This window comes from Capricornis sumatraensis, chromosome X, assembly GCF_032405125.1.
Source record: "Capricornis sumatraensis isolate serow.1 chromosome X, serow.2, whole genome shotgun sequence".
NCBI classification, from domain to species: Eukaryota; Metazoa; Chordata; class Mammalia; order Artiodactyla; family Bovidae; genus Capricornis; species Capricornis sumatraensis.
The window spans coordinates 122273167-122294846 of record NC_091092.1 but is presented as its reverse complement, the minus strand read 5'-3'; the positions used below and the strand labels follow the sequence as shown (position 1 = coordinate 122294846).

General features: G+C 41.1%; 1 non-coding gene across 1 annotated transcript; it reads left to right on the top strand.

Annotated features, from left to right (window-relative positions):
* The first annotated feature begins 11504 nt into the window (after positions 1–11504).
* Positions 11505–11577, top strand: TRNAE-UUC (transfer RNA glutamic acid (anticodon UUC)). The gene has a single exon. It is a non-coding gene; the product is annotated as a tRNA-Glu (tRNA).
* The last annotated feature ends 10103 nt before the right edge of the window (positions 11578–21680 follow it).

Below are 21680 nucleotides of genomic sequence, written 5' to 3'. Positions count from 1 at the left end.
TACATTTGGTATATGCCATACCAGATTTGGGGTAGCAGGGATAGAAGGCAAAGTGGTCACAAAACCAGGCCAGGAAATGGGCAACAGTTGTGTAGTGGTGAGAATCACCTAAGTAACAGATGTTCTACCCCACATTTTTGTTTCCTGTTATTCTCCACCTGGGCTTCCCAAGTAGCGCAGTAGTAAAAAACCCATCTGCCAAGCAGGAGATGTGGGTTAAATCCCTGGGTTGGGAAGATCCCTTGAAGGAGGAAATGACCACCCACTCCAGTATTCTTGCCTGGGAAATCCCATGGACAGAGGAGTCTGGCGGGCTACAGTCCATGGGGTCACGAAGAGTCGCACACAACTGAGCAACTGAACAGCAGCAGCAGCAGCTCCAACAGAAGTAAAACCCAGGCTAGGCAATTTCAAAGCGGTGGTAGTTTTTATCACTTTTCTTACCTTTCCCGAGCTCCACTTTTACTACTGTTCATCAAATCCAAGTGTTGAAAGGTTTATGTCTTCAACAATGCTCTTTCCCTCTAACAGTATCCTCTTGCTTAAAAATGGCAAACATGTAAAACATGGCATACTATTAGTGACATGGGATCAGAGGGTCTCATTAGGCTAGGACATCTCCATTTCTGAGTGTCATCTTCAATAAAGATGTCTTTCAATAAAATAGAACTTCAAAGGTAAAATTACAATGGGCATCTCTCTTACCCATACCTAATCTTCTATCATTTTCACCTTGTCATGCCCACCCTCCCACCCACTTCACCCACTTTCTCCAACAAAGTCAGTTCTCTTCCATTCATTTCTCCCTCTGCATCCTATTTATCTCCATTCTCTTGTGTACCAACTTTCCATCATTTTTTCACATCACCTCAACTGCTACCATTCCAGCTGGGAAATAGAGCCTCCCTTCAGACCCCAAGGCAGTCCATTCAACTGGGCCAGTGGAGGTACCAACACTTCCATTCCTCAGCCCAAGGAAAATCAACAAGTACCTCCGATACAATTACAGCTGCACCAGATGCATAACATAGAGGGAACAAAGCTGTAAACATACTGCAGTATCACTGCAAAAGTTCATGCTTCAGAGTCCCGGCAAGCTTTCAAAACTGCCTTTACAATGAGGATTTGTATATTTTAGAGATACTAAAAATCATGCTGTTTGAATTTACACAACATTTTTTCCAGTATAAATGTGTATCTTGTGCTATTTGGAGATGGGGCCACACAAACACAGGATGGTGCCATTAGTATTAGCTGACTTTATCTTCAGAAACAGTGACGTTATTCTAGCAGTTTATCTTTATGTGTGATCTTTATGGGATTGTTAGCCTGCTTTGGTCTGTTTATATAAGTAACTCATTAGCACATTGCACAGGTCACCACATATGGCTTGCGTTTGGCTTCATCTGTGGAGATGCAAAAACCATGCCTGGAGAGAGGAAATATCCCTATTTTACTCCTAAAAAGGCTCTTCAATGGGGCCATTTCTTCCTTGACTCCAGTTCCTACCATAAACCACAATTACTCACTCCTTGTATATTGTTCAGGCTCCTCCATCTCCCTCACCCTGTCCCTAGCAGTTCCCTTAAAAATTCCCTAAGGAGATAGCTATAGATCAAGACATAGATACAGATACTGTCAAATATAGTACATGTAGGGACTTCCTCAGAGAAGGCGATGGCACCCCACTCCAGTACTCTTGCCTGGAAAAACCCATGGACAGAGGAGCCTGGTAGGCTGCGGTCCATGGGGTCACAAAGAGTCGGACACGACTGAGCGACTTCCCTTTCACTTTTCACCTTCATGCATTGGAGAAGGAAATGGCAACCCACTCCAGTGTTCTTGCCTGGAGAATCCCATGGATGGGTGAGCCTGGTGGGCTGCCGTCTATGGGTCACACAGAGTCGGACACGACCGAAGTGACTTAGCAGCAGCAGCAGCAGGGACTTCCCTAGTGGTCCTGTGGCTAAGACTCCATGCTCGCAATGCAGGGGGACGAGGTTCCAACCCCAGTCAGGGAACTAGATCCTGCAAGCCCCAATTAAGAGTTCACATGCCATAAGGAAGATTGAAGATCCTGCATGCTGCAACTAAGACCTGGTGCAGCCAAATAAATAAATGTTAAAAAAAAAATAGCACAACTAAAACCACCAAATCGATAAACAGTATTTAGTAAGACTTTGCTGTGCATTTATATGCACAGCATATAAATAAAACTGTTTGAAACAGTTTTCAAACTTCAAAGACTGAAGCTTCCAAATTCAAAGACTGATATGAAGCTCATGGGAAAGTGAAAAAGAGAAAGTTATTAACATTTACAGTCACTGGTTATTACACTGGGGTTACAGATGGTAGTGACTACTTAGAAGTTTTTATTTCATACCACTTTTAGGGAGATGACTAGTTTTGTTACAATGGTCAGAGGCATTTATAAGAAATAACCTGAGTTAAGTTGTGCTTATGTTCATGAAAAAAGCTAGACTCAGTTTGGCTTCCATGGCTTCTGTGGTTTTGTCTGTTCGGGGAGTCCACAAGTCTAGTCTCCATTCTGTACTTACGTGTAGCAGCTCCCCGCTTTTAGGTCCTTATCTCAGCAAGTGCAGAGTGTGACCAACTAGTTTAGCACTGCTCTTAGTGACCACTGTTGATGCAGCGAGGCTGAAGCATCACACATTCATTGTCTGCAGTATTTGAGTCATCAGGACAGAGAGTCATGTAGTTGCTGTTACCAACAGCTGCATCATCACAGACCAGGGAAGTCATATCACTGAGTTCTTCAAGTTGTCTAATACTGATGGATATCATTTGGTATATGCTGCTGCTGCTGCTAAGTCACTTCAGTTGTGTCCGACTCTGTGCGACCCCATAGATGGCAGCCCACCAGGCTCCCAAGTCCCTGGGATTCTCCAGGCAAGAACACTGGAGTGGGTTGCCGTTTCCTTCTCCAATGCATGAAAGTGAAAAATGAAAGTGAAGTTGCTCAGTCATATCCTACTCTTAGCGACCCTATGGACTGCAGCCTACCAGGCTCCTCCACCGATGGGATTTTCCAGGCAAGAGTACTGGAGTGGGGTGCCACTGACTTCTCCTATTTGGTATAGGCTGCCAAAGGCATTTAAAACCCATAACAGCCAAGAATTTTTCAAATTCTCCAGGGCAGAGATTCCCAGAAGCTAAGATTTAACCAACTAAATTCAAATGGGTTGTAACCAACTTCAACCTTTAGCTTTCTGAGTCAATCTATCTATCTAAAATTTTTTTACATAGGCACAACATGATGTATCAGCAATCATATATCCTCATGATTACTTAGGACAGGATGAACATGAGGGTACTTTGTATTTTACCTCAGGAGGTGGTGCTGTAGGTACACTTCCACCTAAATTAGGCCTCTATATGATATGAGCAATAAGGTAGTTTAATAAGAGGCATTTCTATGGAAATAAGAGAAAAAGAAGGGTTACTAGTTCAAGCAAATTATAAATTCAGTTTGTTTGGGGAGCAGTCAGTTCAGAACATTTCTAGATTTGAATCTGAAGCATCATTAGGGGGTGAAATAAGGATGGTACTTTCAATTTGGTCGGTTTTCCTGGTTTGCAGACTGTGCTTGATATCATCAGGTATTCCATTGAACTTTCTTGAGTGGTCCATACAGCATGAAGCATGAAGGCTGTCCATATGTGATCTATAGTAATGATTTCCCTGAAGCTTACAAGTAAATAACAAAACCTCAAAGACAATTAACAGGACTAGAATCTGATCATGAACACAACATACTTTTCTATACTTACCTGATAGAGATACCATGATAACCATAGTTTTCTACTGAAACAATTTTTTCCATAGTCATTCCATTTTTATCAAAGATATTTATAGTGAAACTAATTTATTTATAAAATAAGTCATCTTGGGACTTCTCTGGCTGTCCAGTGATTCAGACTCAGTACTTCTGTGCTTCCAGGGGGCACAGGTTTGATCCCTGGTTGGGGAACTAAGATCCCACATGCTGCAAGGGCAGGAAAAAACTTTAAATAAAGTCATCTCATTAAACTTGGATTGATTATTTACATAAATGTAGTAAGAATAGTAATTCTATGCAGATTCTCAAATATGACATTTCAGTCAAAGCCTTGGTAATATCCAAGAGGCTGTGTTCAACTCTTTTGTAACCCCATGGACTTCAGCCCGCCAGGCTCCTCTGTCCCTGGAATTTCCCAGGCAAAAACACTAGAGTGAGGTGCCATTTCCTTCTCCAGGGGACCTTCCTGACCCAGGGACTGAACCTGCGTCTCCTGTGTGGCAGGCAGATTCTTTACTACTGAGCCACCTTTGCTTCTTTAAAATTGTCTGATAATAAGGAATTTCAGATTAGGCCTTTAAAGTCTCTTTAGGCTAAGAAGCCAAGATAAGGACTTGTCTAATTACATCCTGCAACAAGAACAAGTTCTTTTTTTTTTTTCAGATTTTATTTTATTTTTTTTTTTACTTTACAATATTGTGTTGGTTTTGAGGGGGGTTCAGGATTGGGAACACGTGTATACCTGTGGCAGATTCATGTTGATGTATGGCAAGAACAAGTTCTTATTGGCTTTATATAAAGACATATACTGTCAGAAAAATCAGAGGTGTTTTTTTTTAAATTGATTTATTTGGCTGTGTCAGTCTTAGTTGCAGCATGTGGGATCTTCATTGGGGCAGACTTGCTCTCTTGTTGTGGTACACTGCTCCAGAGTGCCCGGGCTCAGTAGCTTTGCAGCATGTGGATCGTAGTTCCCTGACCAGTGATCGAACCCACATCCCTTGCATTGCAAGGCAGATTCTTTAACCACTAGACCACCAGGGAAGTCCCCAAACTATGAGTATTTTAATAAGAGTTTCTGAATTGCTGAGCAATTAGGTAAAAAGAAAAAGACAAAAATGTTTCAATTTTTGTTTACAAAAGTACTGTTTATCAAATTGCTGTCATGTTATGAATAGCTTAAAAGAGAGGAGCAAAAGGGGTCTTTTAAATCTGGAAAACAAAACATTAAACAACCAGCAATATTTCAAATGAAGTCATAAAAATTATAATCATCTTAATCAGTTCATTCAGTCTCCTATTTTTAATTTTTATTTTGCTTCATCTTAGGTTAGTAGCTTTATGAATCAATCAGTTTTCCAGGAGAGTCTTAGAAATTCCTATCCAGTGCAGTGATATTATCTTAAAGTTATCAGAAACCTGTATTCTAAGTACTTGTTAATGTCTTTTCCAAGATTCTCTTTGAAGATGAAGCATTTCTGCAGGTTCCAGTTCCAGTTCAGTCGCTCAGTCGTGTCCGACTCTTTGCGACCCCATGAATCGCAGCACGCCAGGCCTCCCTGTCCATCACCAACTCCTGGAGTTTACTCAGACTCACGTCCATCGAGTCGGTGATGCCATCCAGCCATCTCATCCTCTGTCGTCCCCTTCTCCTCCTGCCCCCAATCCCTCCCAGCATCAGGGTCTTTTCTAATGAGTCAACTCTTCGTATGAGGTGGCCAAAGTATTGGAGTTTCAGCTTTAGCATCAGTCCTTCCAGTGAACACCCAGGACTGGTCTCCTTTAGGATGGACTGGTTGGATCTCCTTGCAGTCCAAGGGACTTTCAGGAGTCTTCTCCAACACCACAGTTCAAAAGCATCAATTCTTCGGCGCTCAGCTTTCTCCACAGTCCAACTCTCACATCCATACATGACCACAGGAAAAACCATAACCTTGACTAGACGGATCTTTGTTGGCAAAGTAATGTCTCTGCTTTTTAATATGCCATCTAGGTTGGTCATAACTTTCCTTCCAAGGAGTAAATGTCTTTTAATTTCATGGCTGTAATCACCATCCGCAGTGATTTTGGAGCCGAAAAAAATAAAGTCTGACACTCTTTCCACTGCTTCCCCATCTATTTGCCATGAAGTGATGGGACCAGATGCCATGAGCTTAGTTTTCTGAATGTTGAGCTTTAAGCCAACTTTTTCACTCTCCTCTTTCACTTTCATCAAGAGGCTCTTTAGTTCCTCTTCACTTTCTGCCATAAGGGTGGTGTCATCTGCATATCTGAGGTTATTGATATTTCTCCTGGCAATCTTGATTCCAGCTTGTGCTTCATCCAGCTCAGCGTTTCTCATGATGTACTCTGAATATAAGTTCGATAAGCAGGGTGACAATATACAGCCTTGACGTATTCCTTTTCCTATTTGGAACCAGTCTGTTGTTCCATGTCCAGTTCTAACTGTTGCTTCCTGACCTGCATACACATTTCTCAAGAGGCAGGTCAGGTGGTCTGGTATTCCCATCTCTTTCAGAATTTTCCACAGTTTCTGGTGATTCACACAGTCAAAGGCTTTGGCATAGTCAATAAAGCAGAAATAGATGTTTTTCTGGAACTCTCTTGCTTTTTCCATGATCCAGCAGATGTTGGCAATTTGATCTCTGGTTCCTCTGCCTTTTCTAAAACCAGCTTGAACATCAGGGAGTTCACAGTTCACGTATTGCTGAAGCCTGGCTTGGAGAATTTTGAGCATTACTTTACTAGTGTGTGAGATGAGTGCAATTGTGCAGTAGTTTGAGCATTCTTTGGCATTGCCTTTCTTAGGGATTGGAATGAAAACTGACCTTTACCAGCCCTGTGGCCACTGCTGAGTTTTCCAAATTTGCTGACATATTGGGTGCAGCCCTTTCACAGCATCATCTTTCAGGATTTGAAATAGCTCAACTGGAATTCCATCACCTCCACTATCTTTGTTCATAGTGATGCTTTCTAAGGCCCACTTGACTTCACATTCCAGGATGTCTGGCTCTAGGTGAGTGATCACACCATCGTGATTATCTGGGTTGTGAAGATCTTTTTGGTACAGTTCTTCTGTATATTCTTGCCACCTCTTCTTAATATCTTCTGCTTCTGTTAGGTCTATACCATTTCTGTCCTTTATTGAGCCCATCTTTGCATGAAATGTTCCCTTGATATCTCTAATTTTCTTGAAGAGATCTCTAGTCTTTCCCATTCTGTTGTTTTCCTCTATTTCTTTCCATTGATCGCAGAGGAAGGCTTTCTTATCTCTTCTTGCTATTCTTTGGATCTTTGCATTCAGATGCTTATATCTTTCCTTTTCTCCTTTGCTTTGCACTTCTCTTCTTTTCACAGCTATTTGTAAGGCCTCCCCAGACAGCCATTTTGCTTTATTTGCATTTCTTTTTCTTGGGGATGGTCTTGATCCCTGTCTCCTGTACAATGTTGTGAACTTCCGTCCATAGTTCATCAGGCACTCTGTCTATCAGATCTAGTCCTTTAAATCTATTTCTCACTTCCACTGTATAATCATAAGGGATTTGATTAAGGTCATACCTGAATGGTCTAGTGGTTTTCCCTACTTTCTTCAACTTAAGTCTGAATTTGGCAATAAGGAGTTCATGATCTGAGCCACAGTCAGCTCCCAGTCTTGCTTTTGCTGACTGTATAGAGCTTCTCCATCTTTGGCTGCAAAGAATATAATCAATCTGATTTTGGTGTTGACCATCTGGTGATGTCCATGTGTAGAGTCATCTCTTGTGTTGTTGGAAGAGGGTGTTTGCTATGACCAGTGCGTTCTCTTGGCAAAAGTCTATTAGCCTTTGCCCTGCTTCATTCCATACTCCAAGGCCAAATTTGCCTGTTACTCCAGGTGTTTCTTGACTTCCTACTTTTGCATTCCAGTCCCCTATAATGAAAAGGACATCTTTTTTGGGTGTTAGTTCTAAAAGGTCTTGTAGGTCCTCATAGAACTGTTCAACTTCAGCTTCTTCAGCATTACTGGTTGGGGCATAGACTTGGATTACCATGATACTGAATGGTTTGCCTTGGAAACGAACAGAGATCATTCTGTCGTTTTTGAGATTGCATCCAAGTACTGCATTTCAGACTCTTTTGTTGACCATGATGGCTACTCCATTTCTTCTAAGGGATTCCTGCCCGGAGTAGTAGATATAATGGCCATCTGAGTTAAATTCACCCATTCCAGTCCACTTTAGTTTGCTGATTCCTAGAATGTCGATGTTCACTCTTGCCATCTCCTGTTTGGCCACTTCCAATTTGCCTTGATTCATGGACCTAACATTCCAGGTTCCTATGCAGTATTGCTCTTTACAGCATCGGACCTTGCTTCTATCACCAGTCACATCCACAACTGGGTATTGTTTTTGCTTTGGCTCCATCCCTTCATTCTTTCTGGAGTTATTTCTCCACTATTCTCCAGTAGCATATTGGGCACTTATCGACCTGGGGAGTTCCTCTCTCGGTATCCTATCATTTTGCCTGTTCATACTGTTCATGGGGTTCTCAAAGCAAGAATACTGAAGTGGTTTGTCATTTCCTTCTCCAGTGGACCACATTCCATCAGACCTCTATCACCACGACCCATCTGTCTTGGGTGGCCCCACATGCATGGGTTAGTTTCATTGAGTTAGACAAGGCTGTGATCCGTGTAATCAGATTGGCTAGTTTTCTGTGATTATTGTTTGTGTGTCTGCCCTCTGATGCCTCTCACAACACCTACCATCTTACTTGGGTTTCTCTTACCTTGGACGTGGGGTATCTCTTCACGCTGCACCAGCAAAGCGCAGCCACTGCTCCTTACCTTGGACGAGGTTGCGTCTCCTGACCTTGAACATGGAGTAGCTCCTCTCGCCCCTCCTGTGCCTGTGCAGCTGCCACTCCTTGGAAGTGGGGTTGCTGGTAGCTAATTATAAATGTTTTCAGAGAGGAATCAAGAGAAAAACAATAACTATGAGTGACAGAAGACTTAAAAACCAGCATGGTTAACGATCTAGTGAGAGGCTACCAAAAAGTGATGCAATTGAGAAGCAAACTATTATTTTATGCATACATTGTTATAAAATAATGACTAGAATTTTGACTGATCATATTATACCAGGACATATCAGATTTTTTGGAAATTTATATAATTTCTAGAACACATATTAATATTATATACTATGTAAATATAATCTAAGAAGAACATTACTTTTTATTTGACAATGTTTCCTACAGAAGTTAATATCAAGTAAGCCTAAATAAACTGAGATTTCTCTTTCATAAGGAGAAAGAGCAAATCTTTTGTGATCTTCTAAGGGCCCTCCAGAAAATCCCAAAGTTAGTTTGCGGTCAAAAAGACTTCATTCAGAATTTGATTTGGGGAAGTTTGTTAAAAATGTCAAAAGAAAAAAAAAAGTCAAAAGATTAGAAATAGTTCATCAAATAGGAGCATAAGTCACTATGAAATAATACTTAGTTATCCATTCACCAAAGTGACAACTGAAAGATTTCAAAGGCAAATATACAAAGTTAAGTAGCTGTAAAAAACAAAACCAAAATAAACAACAACAACAAAAAAAAAACCTTAGCTTTTAAAACTGAAAAGACTCTGTTTTCCTAATTAATCAAAGATCTGACAAAGACAGTTTGGAATAAGGGAAATATTTCCCATGACAAAGAATCCCTGTTTCCTAGGCAGGTTACATTAAAGGTAAAGAAAAACCTTTATAATATTTTATTAAAAATAGACCAATAATCTAAGAAATTTTGTGATTTTAACAGAGAGAAAATTAAACTCTAGTTTTTTATTTTAAAAATCCCTGTATAAATCTATTCAATTTAGCTAGCTATAACCTCACAACATAAAATTTCTTTTCCACAAACCTTTTGCATCTTTCTATATCCATTTAGGTTTTGTCTTCTTTTTCCTTTTTTATTCTGAAAAAAGTTTATTTTAGACATTATTCTTTCTCATTAACAAAACTACGTCCTATATTCCTCACATACTCCTCAAATAAAAATACATCCCACTATAGATCAACTATAGTTCAGTTTTTAAAAATTCCAAGTTCATGCCTCATAATAAAGATTACTTTGATGTTTCCTACTCCTAGAATCAACAAAATCTTCACTATCATATTGATTTCTTCCAATCAATGTGAGAGAGAGCAATGTCAGTTTTCCTTTCTTTGAATCAAAGTGAAAAAATGCACAGGCAGAATAGTTTAACAAATAATGTTCATGTGCTGTTGGCTGTCAAAGAGTTAGAGGGAAAGATAAAACCAGCCACCAGCTCTTCTTCCTTGCAACACACTAATCCACCAGCTCAGGTAGTTTTGTGTCCTATCCACTTGTGCAGTAACTACTGCTTGTATCCATGCCATGTAAACATAGTTTATTATTTTCAGGATGTAACACACACCTCTACATCCTTAGCAAGGAAATGGAAGAGCCAGTCTCATAATGAATGAGCAATTTGACACTTGGAAGGAATTTATATACTCGAGTTTAGACAATGAGTTTAATTTCCTCATGCCAGATATTCAGGGGCTTTATGGACAATGGATAGAATGTGTGTTGACAGAATTAAAGGCTATGTGACTGTGACAAAATTAAGAATATCTCAATTCTACTGTGTTTTGGAATTTGAAGGGAGAAGAAAAGTATGTAGAAAAAATATGCAAACACTTACTGAAAACTGTTTGCTCTTTTTTTTTATTCAAATATTTTATGGAGTTGTTTTCTATGAGGAAATGGAATAAACCTGTACTGATTTTTAAAATCTGATTTTCTTCCCTTACTTTGTATACAAAGTTGTTTTCTTTCATTCTTCGTTGTTTGTAGTAGCTCTAATTTTATACATTGTTTATAAATTTTAACTATAAGTCTGAGTGAACTCTGGGAGTCGGTGATGGACAGGGAGGCCTGGCGTGCTGCGGTTCATAGGGTCGCAAAGAGTAGGACACGACTGAGCAACTGAACTGAATCTTTAACTTCCTGGGAAAAATTAGGAAGCAGGCAGTAGTAAGCTATTTATCACATATTTAGCATCTCATAGTAAAATAGCAAATTTATAAAAACATAATTATGTAAATTTCTATTTTTAGAAATATGTTTTTCATAGTAAAATTTTAATGTGGTTTTAATGTGACAAAAGACATATTTATTAATAGACTCAAATATCATTTATCTCTGTAAAAATTAAGAAAAGTAAATAAATTTAAATTTATGTTCAGTGATCAATGTCTCAGTATACTATCTTATTTGGAAATGAACTAGATATAAATATTAATTATTTAACCTAGTATAAACTTTTATCTTATTTACATTTATTTAAATTACTTGTTTTTAACAATTATGCTTAGATTAGACATCAAACAGCTAGCCATCATCTAAAGTTATTTTGTAACATAAAGATAGCATGAGCTTATCTGATAAGTTTTTTTCTAAAGGTAGAAAAAATTATATGCTTGCGTTACATTTAATAATGACAATTCCAAAAAATGCTTGTTTTTATTAAACCAACAAACTTAAACTAGCTTTTTTTCATCAAGGATTTTTCTGATCATGTGGACTTGAAAACAATTGGGTTAGAGTTACTATTTCAGAAAAGTTTTAGGAATACTTAATTTATATAAGCACTTATTTCTCTTTAAGCCAACTAAATAGAATTCTTTTAAAAATATCATATATACATGGGAATTCCCTGGTGGTTCAGTGATTAGAACTTGGCACTTTCACTGCTGAGGGCCCAGGTTCAATCCCTGGTCAGGGAACTAAGATCCCATTAGTCACATGGTACAGCCAAAAAAAATCATAAATACATAATACACGTACATATATGGATATACCTAAACAAGTAGGTACAGAGATATTATACACATACAGATACAGGTACAGATACAGAGATATTATAGTTTTCATTTTTAAATTTTAACTATGTCTCAAGTATGATAATACAAAATGCAAAAGAATCTGAATCCAAACTGTTTCTGGCCAACAGACTAAGTTAAGGTTAAGGTTACCTGTTCAGATAGCCAAAAATTTTTTTTAACTATAGACTGTGTGTGTGTGTGTGTGTGTGTGTGTGTGTGTGTACGCACGTGCGTGCATGTGCATTATAAAAATTCTTTAAGAAAAGCTATTTTTGGAGTCAGTTGGTCTCTTAGAAACTTTTACCGATCAAAGAGTATTTTCCATTGACTCTGAGAAGTTTGTAATCCTCTTTTCAAGGGCACCTCTTAAAGTAGACTATGTTATCTAAGTTAAATTTCCCCAAAGTGGCCATGATAATTCCAAATCATTCTTTGTAAAGTTCACTCATTTTGCCAGAAATGCACAAGATTTTGGCCCATAGTGGTTATACATACAAGAAGCGGGAGTCTTTAAGCGGGGAGGAGAATGAGATTTAGACCAAGTGGAATCTATCTCTGCCTTTAGATTCCCTGAAACAATCCATGAGGAGCTCAGTAGTTCTACTGCTGCCTAAATTCCAGGGAATCACAGGTTCTCCCCTTACAGACAGAAGGGTGACTTACCAAGAAGCTAGAACAAACAGAATACAGGTATGCATGATAAAGTTGTAGAGTTCAACACGCAAAGAGAGCAGCACTCAGGCTGACTACAAGGTCGGTGAGAAAGCACTGAGCTCCTTGGGTCCTGTGGGTACCAGCACGCAGTTGCTCGCTGGCTTCAGAGTTGTTGAAGGTCTTATTTGGATCCCACTTCTGATGCCAGAAAACTGTCAAAAATCCAGAAATAACACAATTAAGATTCTCTGGTGGCTCAGTGGTAAAGAATCCACCTGCCAATGCAGGAGGTGTGGGTTTGATCCCTGGGTCAGAAAGATCCCCTGGAGGAGAAAATGGCTACCCACTCCAGTATTCTTGCCTGGAAAATTCTATGGAGAGAGGAGCCTGGAGGGCTACAGTCCATGGGATCACAAAGAGTCAGACATGACTGAGCATACATGTACACACATAACATAATTAAAACCACCAAATCAACAAATAGTATTTAATAAGAGTTTGTTGTGCACATAAAAACAGTTTGGGGGCTTCCCTGGTGGCTCAGTTGTAAAAAAAAAAAAATCCACCTGCCAATATAGGGGACACAGGTTCAACCCCTGATCCAGACAGATTCCACATGCTGTGGAGCAACTAAGCCGATGCTCGACAACTATTGAGCCTGCGCTCTAGAGCCCACGTGCTGCAAATACTGAAGCTTGTGTGCCTTAGAGCCCGTGCTCTGCAACAATAGAGAATGAGAAGCCCACGCATCACAACTAGAGAGTAGCCCCCGCTTCCCGCAACTAGAGAAAAGCCTGCACAGCAACAAAGACCCAGCACAGCCAAAAATAAATCATTTTTTTAAATAAAATAAAAACAGTTTGGGACTGGAGACTTCTAAATTCAAAGATGGATATGAAGCTTGGGGGCATTAAATTACAGCAGGGCTTATAAAGTGAAAATGAGAAAGTTATTAACGCTTACAATGACTGGTTATTACAAGGTGGGCAGGTCAAGGTGGCAGGGGATTGGTTAAAGACGATAACTCAAGTTTCTTTTATGATTGTCACAGGCATTTATAAGAAATGACCTAGGTTAAGTTTCACTTACTTTCATAAAATAAGCTAGATTTAATGGCAACCCACTCCAGTACTCTTGCCTGGAAAATCTCACAGGCGGAGGAGCCTGGTAGGCTGCAGTCCATGGGGTCACTAGGAGTCGGACACGACTGAGCGACTTCACTTTCACTTTTCACTTTCATGCACTGGAGAAGGAAATGGCAACCCAATCCAGTGTTCTTGCCTGGAGAATCCCCGGGATGGGGGAGCCTGGTGGGCTGCCAAATCTGGGGTTGCACAGAGTCGGACACGACTGAAGCGACTTAGCAGCAGCAGCAGCAAGTTGAGCTTACTGGTTAAATGGTTTGTCTGCTCAGGGAATTCTCAAATCCCGCCTCCATCTTGTATATAATTTTAACCACATGCACGTGCACATGCACACACACACGTACTAAGAGCAATCTGCGTTAATGGACTGAAATAAAAGTCTTGGACCAAGTCTGCCAGAATATGGGTTTGCTCATAAAGGGCACATTCAGGGCCCCTGAAGGTACTGCAGTCTAGTGTTGGGAAACTAGAGAAACAGTGTCACTCACAGGAAGCCCAAATTGAATACTTCAGTGACTGGAGCTGCTCCAATTCTAACTGAAGTCTGTGGCTTCCAGTCTGGGACTACAAGGGTTGAGAAACACTCTGAGTGAGGGCGTGGGTGACAGGGAATCAGAGAGGAGTTCACTGTTGATGAGACATGCTCATCAATCATTCCTGGACCAAGAAACCCACAGAAACCAAGCTGCTTTTGGCGCTGCCTCCTCCTGCCTGCAGTGAACCTGCAGATACTCTGCATTCCAGCACCGCCAGCCCACACCACAGAGAACTAACGTCAGCCAGATCCAGTCTTCACCAGTTCCTGAGCTTCCCCTCCCTCGTGCTGACGCCACCATGATCACGTCTCCTCCCCACGTGCCTCCCCTCTTCCTCCTTCGTCACCAGAGACACATATAGAAAGTCAGTGACATTTAAGGGACTAAGAATACAGAGATGAAAAAAGCACAGTCCTGCACAAGGAAATGCAAACAGGCTAAAAGAGAGAAAACAGGAAACAAATCAATATAATATGACATTAACTCTAATGGAGGAATATGCAAAATACTCCTGGTACAGAAAGAGTGAATTGTTCCTGGGCAATGTGATGTAGACAGTATTTTCCTCACCTACTATATTTGTTCCCTGTTGCTGCTGTAACAAATTACCACAAACTATGTGAGTTAAAATAACACGAATTGATTATCTTACAGTTCTGGATGTCAGATATCTGACACAGGACTCAGTGGACAAGGTTTTGGCAGGGTTGTTTTCCTTCCTGGAGGTTCTAGGAGAGAATTCATTTCAGAATCCCCTACAATCCAATTCTGTGGATGGTTTTTAGTTGGCCAAGAGGCTCTTATAGTCTCAGTCAGAAAAAGCAAAGATAATGAACAGGAGGAATTTTTCTGATGAATTCTATCTTGCTGCTGCTGCTAATAAGTCACTTCAATCATGTCCAACTCTTTGCAACCCCATGGACTGTAGCCCACCAGGCGCCTCCATCCATAGGATTCTCCAGGCAAGAATACTAGAATGGTCTCCATGCCCTCCTCCAGGGGATCTTCCTGACCCAGGAATCGAACCCGCATTTCCTGCATTGCAGGTGGGTTCTTTACTGCTGAACCACCAAGGAAGCAAATTCTATCTTAAGTTCCTTAAAAGTAATCAATAGAGCCAATATATTAATTTAATCCATTTATTAAGCACCTACTATATGCCAGGTGCTTTGCTGGGTGCTAAGGCTACAACAATCAAACAGAGAGAGTTCCTGACCTCCAGGAATCCACCACCCAAAGAGAAAAAGTAGAAACGTTATCAAATGCACTGTGACAACTGCTCCAATGAATACTGTGCCATAAGATCTCAGAGGAAGCAATATAAATAATGCATTCTGCTGGGAGGGAGAGTTGGAGGAGTCTTGGTGAGGACATAGACTAGTGGCCCGTAGAATCACAGGAAGAGGTGACATTTGAGAGTTCTTCCCTTAGGCAAAAAGAGACTAAACTATCCAAATTGAATTTTCCAGTTTCATAAGTAAACTTTATAAAGAGGTTAAGAATGTTTTCCAAGGAGTTAAATGGGAATGTTTGTTGTTTTTCTGTCTCACATTATTGCACATACCTGGCTAATTAAAATATGTCATTTTAATTAAAGGTACCCATGGAGGGTGGCCAGGTATCAATGTTATCAATGTACCCACAGCCCACCTGCTCATTTCCCAACAAGCAAGTTCCCTGAGTGACCTAGTAGTGTCACTATCACGATCGACCTAGTTAAAACTTATGTTGGAGGCAACCAGGGCTCTGTGTCCCCAGTGGAAGTGAGTTGCACAAGCAAGATAACCCTTTTGCTACATTCTCAGAGGACTTAGTCCCACACCCAGGGAGAAGTAATGTGCCTGTCTCAGTCAGGATGGTTCTCAGCTGAGCCCCAGATTGCTGAGGGAGATTTATGGCTTGCTAACATAAACTTTGTCCCTGGGTGGACAAATTTACAAGCCATCTCCTCCATATGTCACGTTTGCTCAAGTCAAGATGCATCTATCAAGTGCCTACTCTATGAGAGAAATCCTGCTTGATGATAGAGCCACAGGACTGAAGACAACAGTCCGTGCTGCAGAGGGGCTCATATCTGGCTTCCTGACTCATCTCACAGATGAGGAAACTGAAACTGAACTTTCTGGTTTCTTTCTCTGCTCTGCTCATGCTGTATTCCCTTTTCTGAGTACCTTCCTCCTTCCCTGTATTCACAGAGCCCAGCTGGAGTTCTACTTCTTCTAAGAGGATTTCCTGACTCTGTAATCATTTACTTTCTCTACATTTCTATTTCACTAAGTCTGTATCTGACAACTTATTATACTTTTCTCTGTATTATTTCTTTAATTATGTAAAGTGTCCATCGTGGTACTCCAATGATACTGTAAGCTTCTAGAAGGCAGGAGTCATCTTTAAAATTTCAAACCTGGGCAGATAGTTAACTCTCAACATCTAGTCAAGATTTAACTGATTGGATGATGGAAACCAGCTCTTGAGCAGTAATAGGAGGAGAGGAATGGTAAGCAATGCTCCCACCTTTTAAAGGCTGGTTTGGTCCTAATACTGCTTTCAAAAACCAGCTGCACTGGGCTTAAAGAACCTTCCACAAGAGCATAACATAAAAATGAAAGGGCCCACAATATAGACCATATTCACAATTTACCCAATTAAAGATTTGGTCCACTGCAGTAGAAAAAAAAAAAAGATGATTTATTATAGCCATGCACACACATGCTAAGTCACTTTAGTCGTGTACAACTCTGTGCGACCCCATGGACTGTAGCCCACCAGGCTCCTCTGTACATGGGATTCTCCAGGCAAGGATACTGGAATGGGTTGCCATGTTATACTCTAGGGGATCTTCCCAACCCAGGGATCAAACCCATGTCTCTTCTGTCTCCTGTACTGGCAGGTGGGTTCCTTCCCACCAGGGCCACCTGGGAAAGTGAAAGTGAAAGTGACTCAGTCATATCCAACTCTTTGCAACCCCATAGACTAAACAGTCCATGGAATTCTCTAGGCCAGAACACTGGAGTGGGTAGCCTTTCCCTTCTCCAGGGGATCTTCCCAACCCAGGGATCAAACCCAGGTCTCCCGCATTGCAGGTGTATTCTTTACCAGCTGAGCCACAAGGGAAGTCCAAGAATGCTGGAGTGGGTAGCCTTTCCCTTCTCCAGATGATCTTCCCAACACAGGAATCGAACCAGGGTCTCCTGCATTGCAGGCAGATTCTTTACCAACTGAGCTATCAGGGAAGCCAACAATGTAAATGTCAGCCTCAAAAGTTAGCCTCCCCAGCATCCTAGATTTAATTTAACCAACTTATTATCCATGCATTAACCTAAACCGTTTGAGACATTTTTTTTTGAGGCCAACAGCCTTCTAGGATTTTAGTTCCCCAATCAGGGACTGAATTGGGCCCTTTTCAATGAGAGCGAGGATCCTAGCCATTGGACCACCAGGGAATTCCCCACTTTGAGACACTTTTAAGTTAAAAATAACTTTTTTATTATTGCCATAAAGGACTGTTTTTTCCTCCCTCTCCCAACCTATTCCTAGGGTCTGGCACCACCTAGGAAAGCCTGATTAACAGAAGTAGGCATTTAGTAGGGAAAGAGACAGCAACTCTTTGTAGCATTACAATGCCTGAAAGGACATGAAGGTTGGCAATGGGAAAGGTCTGACTTTTCATAACCATGGTTAATGGACTCTTTGTTTTCTCTCCTTTTCTACCTTCTTGTAGGATTCAAGCCCAAGGAAATTTAATCCTTTTCTGATCCCTGGCCTATCTCATCCAGGAACTAGATGAGGAACATCTTGCTGAAGGCTATGAAATGGAAGACGAATGAAGGGCTGGGTTTTGCCCACAGGCTGGAAAAAAGGCAAGTCCAGCACTTCCTTCTGGTCTCTTGTGGAGAGGCTGGAGTGGACATTGGGTCTGGGTTGCTTCATGTCTATATTCTTTTCTCTTGTTACACTAGTGTTTTCCCCCTGGTACTTTGCAGAACATTTCCCCTAGTAAACTAGGTTCTGGGAAAGGGAAAGGAGATGAAAAGGAAAGGAAAGGAGGAGCAAAAGTCCTGTCATGAGCCTATGTGGGGCAAAAGTCTGCACAACCTTCATACCCTTCTTCTGTCCTATAGTCAGCCAGAACCTGGCACATTGTAGGAAGACATCTGACAGTGATCTCTTTTACTGAAGAGAAGATATCACTGAAGAATTCCAAAGAACTCACAAAAGAGAAATGTATTCCCATTAGTAGAACCAGAAAAGCTTATCTAGAGTCTTGAAGGTTAAGTCTTATTTGTCGGGCTTCCCTGGTGGCTCAGAGGTTAAAGCACCTGCCTGCAATGTGGGAGACCTGGGTTCGATCCCTGGGTTGGGAAGATACCCTGGAGAAGGAAATGGCAGCCCACTCCAGTATTCTTGCCTGGAAAATCCCATGGACAGAGGAGCCTGGTGAGCTATACTCCACAGGGTAGCAAAGAGTCAGGCATGGCTGAGTCTTATTTACTGGCTCCTAAATTTGGCACAGTGCCTGATACCCTGTAATTATATAATAAAATAGATTGATGAAATGACAAAACAGCAGTGTTGAGTACTACCATGTGTTGAGTACTTATCTCAGTGCCTAACATGTTGAAAATGTATAAAAAATATTTGTTGAATGAAGAGGGAATATCAAGAAGGATAGTGTTATTTATTGAGAATGAATTGGTCAATTATCTTATTTAATCCTCACAAAAACCATGTTGTTGCTGATTAGTTGCTAAGTCGTGTCCAACTCTTTGTGACCCCCATGGACTGTAGCCCTTCAAGCTCCTCTGTCCATGGGATTTCCCAGGCAAGAATACTGGAGTGGGTTGCCATTTCCTTCTCCAGGGGATCCTCCCGACCCAGGGATCATACCCATGTCTCTTCTGTCTCCTGCATTGGCAGGCAGATTCTTTACCAATGAGCTACCAGAGAAGCCCTCACAACAATCACAGGAGATCGGTATTCCCATTATTCCCATTCTACAGATAAGGAAAATCAGGGTTTAGGTGCACAGTGCGTAGTGTCCTTCTCCACCAGAGGGCACAGTTTTATACCCCAGACTTGCCCTGAAAAACTGATGGTATGAGTAGATCTGGGTAAGTAGACTCATGACCTCAGTCACATATAATAGCAATCGCTGCTAGAATTGGGGGATCCTTCACAGAGGAACCAAACCAGGAAATGAGAAGGCATCTAGAAAACTAGATGACCATAAGGCCTCAAATCATATTCCTCAAGTTTCCCCTCTCATGTTCATATTCAGCATGTTCTAAGCCTTCAGCCAATTATCTCTCTCTTTCTGGTTTGTTTCCCCATGTGGACAAATGTATTCTACATTTAATTTTTACGTTCATAAATTATAAAGTAAGGACACATGGTTCTAACTTGATGTGTTATCATCAAATGGCTGCCCAACATACTGCAAACAAAACTTTTTGAAATTTGTCCTTTCGGAATTCTATATCTGAATGTTAACTTTCCTAATCTAGAACTCTTTTTCTATCTCAGGCCAGTAAATAAGGGAACTTTATTTCCACTTCTTTCCACTATGTTTTGGCAAAAATAGATTCAGAACTTATTACTATTTAATTTGATCCTTTCAGGTGGATCTGAGTCTGTCTCATTTATTGGCTAGATCCTTACATACATATCAACCTCATCTATCACTTGGTCCTATCCACCATGGAAGCAGCAAGTGATAAGGGGACAAAAACAAGCATGAAATTCAAAACCAGATGCAAGCTGGGCCTTTGTTGCTGCTATTTAGTAGCTAAGTCATGTCCAACTCTTTTTCAACCCCATGGACTTCAGCCCTCCAGGCTCCTCTGTCCATGGGATTCTCCAGGCAAGAATACTGGAGTGGGCTGCCATTTCCTTCTCCAGGGGATCTTCCCGACTCAGGGATCAAACCTGCATCTCCTGCATTACAGGCGGATTCTTTACCACTGAGCCACCAGGGAAGCCCAGTTCTGAGGGTGCAAGGTCCTTATTTTCTATAACTGACATGGACCATTCCTACTGGCCTGTTCTTGGTATGATACAATAAGGTCAAAAGTCAAGATTGGAGGCTTCCTTGGTGGCTCAGTGGTAAAGAGTCTGCCTGCCAATGCAGGAGATACAAGTTCAATCCCTGGTCTGGGAAGATCCCACACGCCACAGAGAAACTAAGTCCATGAGTCGCAACTATTGAGCCTGTGCTCTGAAGCCTGGGAACACAACTGCTGAAGCCCACATGCCTAGAGCCCATGCTCTGCAACAAGAGAAGCCACCACCGCAAGGGGCCCACATGCTGCAGCTGGAGAGCAGCTCCTGCTCTCCACAGTTAGAGAGGGCTCAAGCAGCAGGGAAGACCCAGCGCAGCCAAAGATAAAGAGACAAATAAATGTCTACAAACAGTCAAGATTGGGAGAAAGAACATATCAGGTAAATACATATGAAAACAAAGCTGTATTGCTATTGTTCAGTTGCTCAGTCATGTTCAACTCTTTGCGACCCCGTGGACTGCAGCACACCAGGCTTCCCTGTCCTTCACCATCTCCCAGAGTTTGCTCAAACTCATGCCTATTGAGTCAGTGATGCCATCCAACCATCTCATCTTCTGTCATCCCCTTCTCCTCCTGTATTAGCTGTATTTATTTCATTAAAATGTACTGAAATAAAAAACCAGTATGAAAATAAAAAGGCACAAACATGTGAACAGGAAAAAGTCACCATGAGAATACAAAAATTCCAAACTTGCTTGCACCTAATAATAGTGTTAGTTCAAAATGGATTGCTAAATTTGACTGCTTTAAATTGAAAAACTCCCATATGACTAAAGACACTATTAACAACAACAAAAACCCTAGCACATGTCTGCAAGAAAAAGTAACCAAAAAGAAGAGTGGAGAGAATAATAAATTCTATAAAAGGGTTACTACAAATGAATAAGAAAAAAAGAAGCCAACCAAAAATGGGGGCTTCCCTGGTGGCTCAGTAGTAAAGAATCCGCCTGCTAATGCAGGGGACACAGGTTCAACCCCTGGTCTGGGAAGATCCCTCATTGCACAGAGCAACTAAGCCTATGCACCACAACTACTGAGCCCACGTGCCACAATGACTGAAGCACACTCACCTAGAGCCTGCGCTTCACAACAAGAGAAGCTGCTGCAATAAGAAGCCTATTTATGCACTGCAACAAAGAGTGGCCCCCACACAGTGCAACTAGAGAAAGCCCACACACAGCAATGAAGACCCAGCACAGCCAAAAATAAATAAAATGTTTAAATGGATAAAGGTCAGGGATTGGCGATTCAATAGAAGAAAAAAATATGACCAATAAACACATGAAAAGATCAATATCATATTAATCTAATTGAAACCACAATAAGATACCATTTCATACCCATTATATAAGGAAAAACCATGAAGTGAAATTACCAACTGTTGGCAAGGACAGAGACTGCTAAGAATTCTCACTCACTGCTAGGAGAAGCTATAAATTGGCCAAATCACTTTGGAGAACAATTTGGCTCTATTTCATAAAGCTGAACCCAAATATTTTACCCTTTGACTCAGCATTCCAGTCCTAGGCAAATACCCTATAAATTACTGCTCCTATACTCAAGGACATATACAAGATGCTCATAAGAGCATTGCTGGAAAGGGCAGTGGA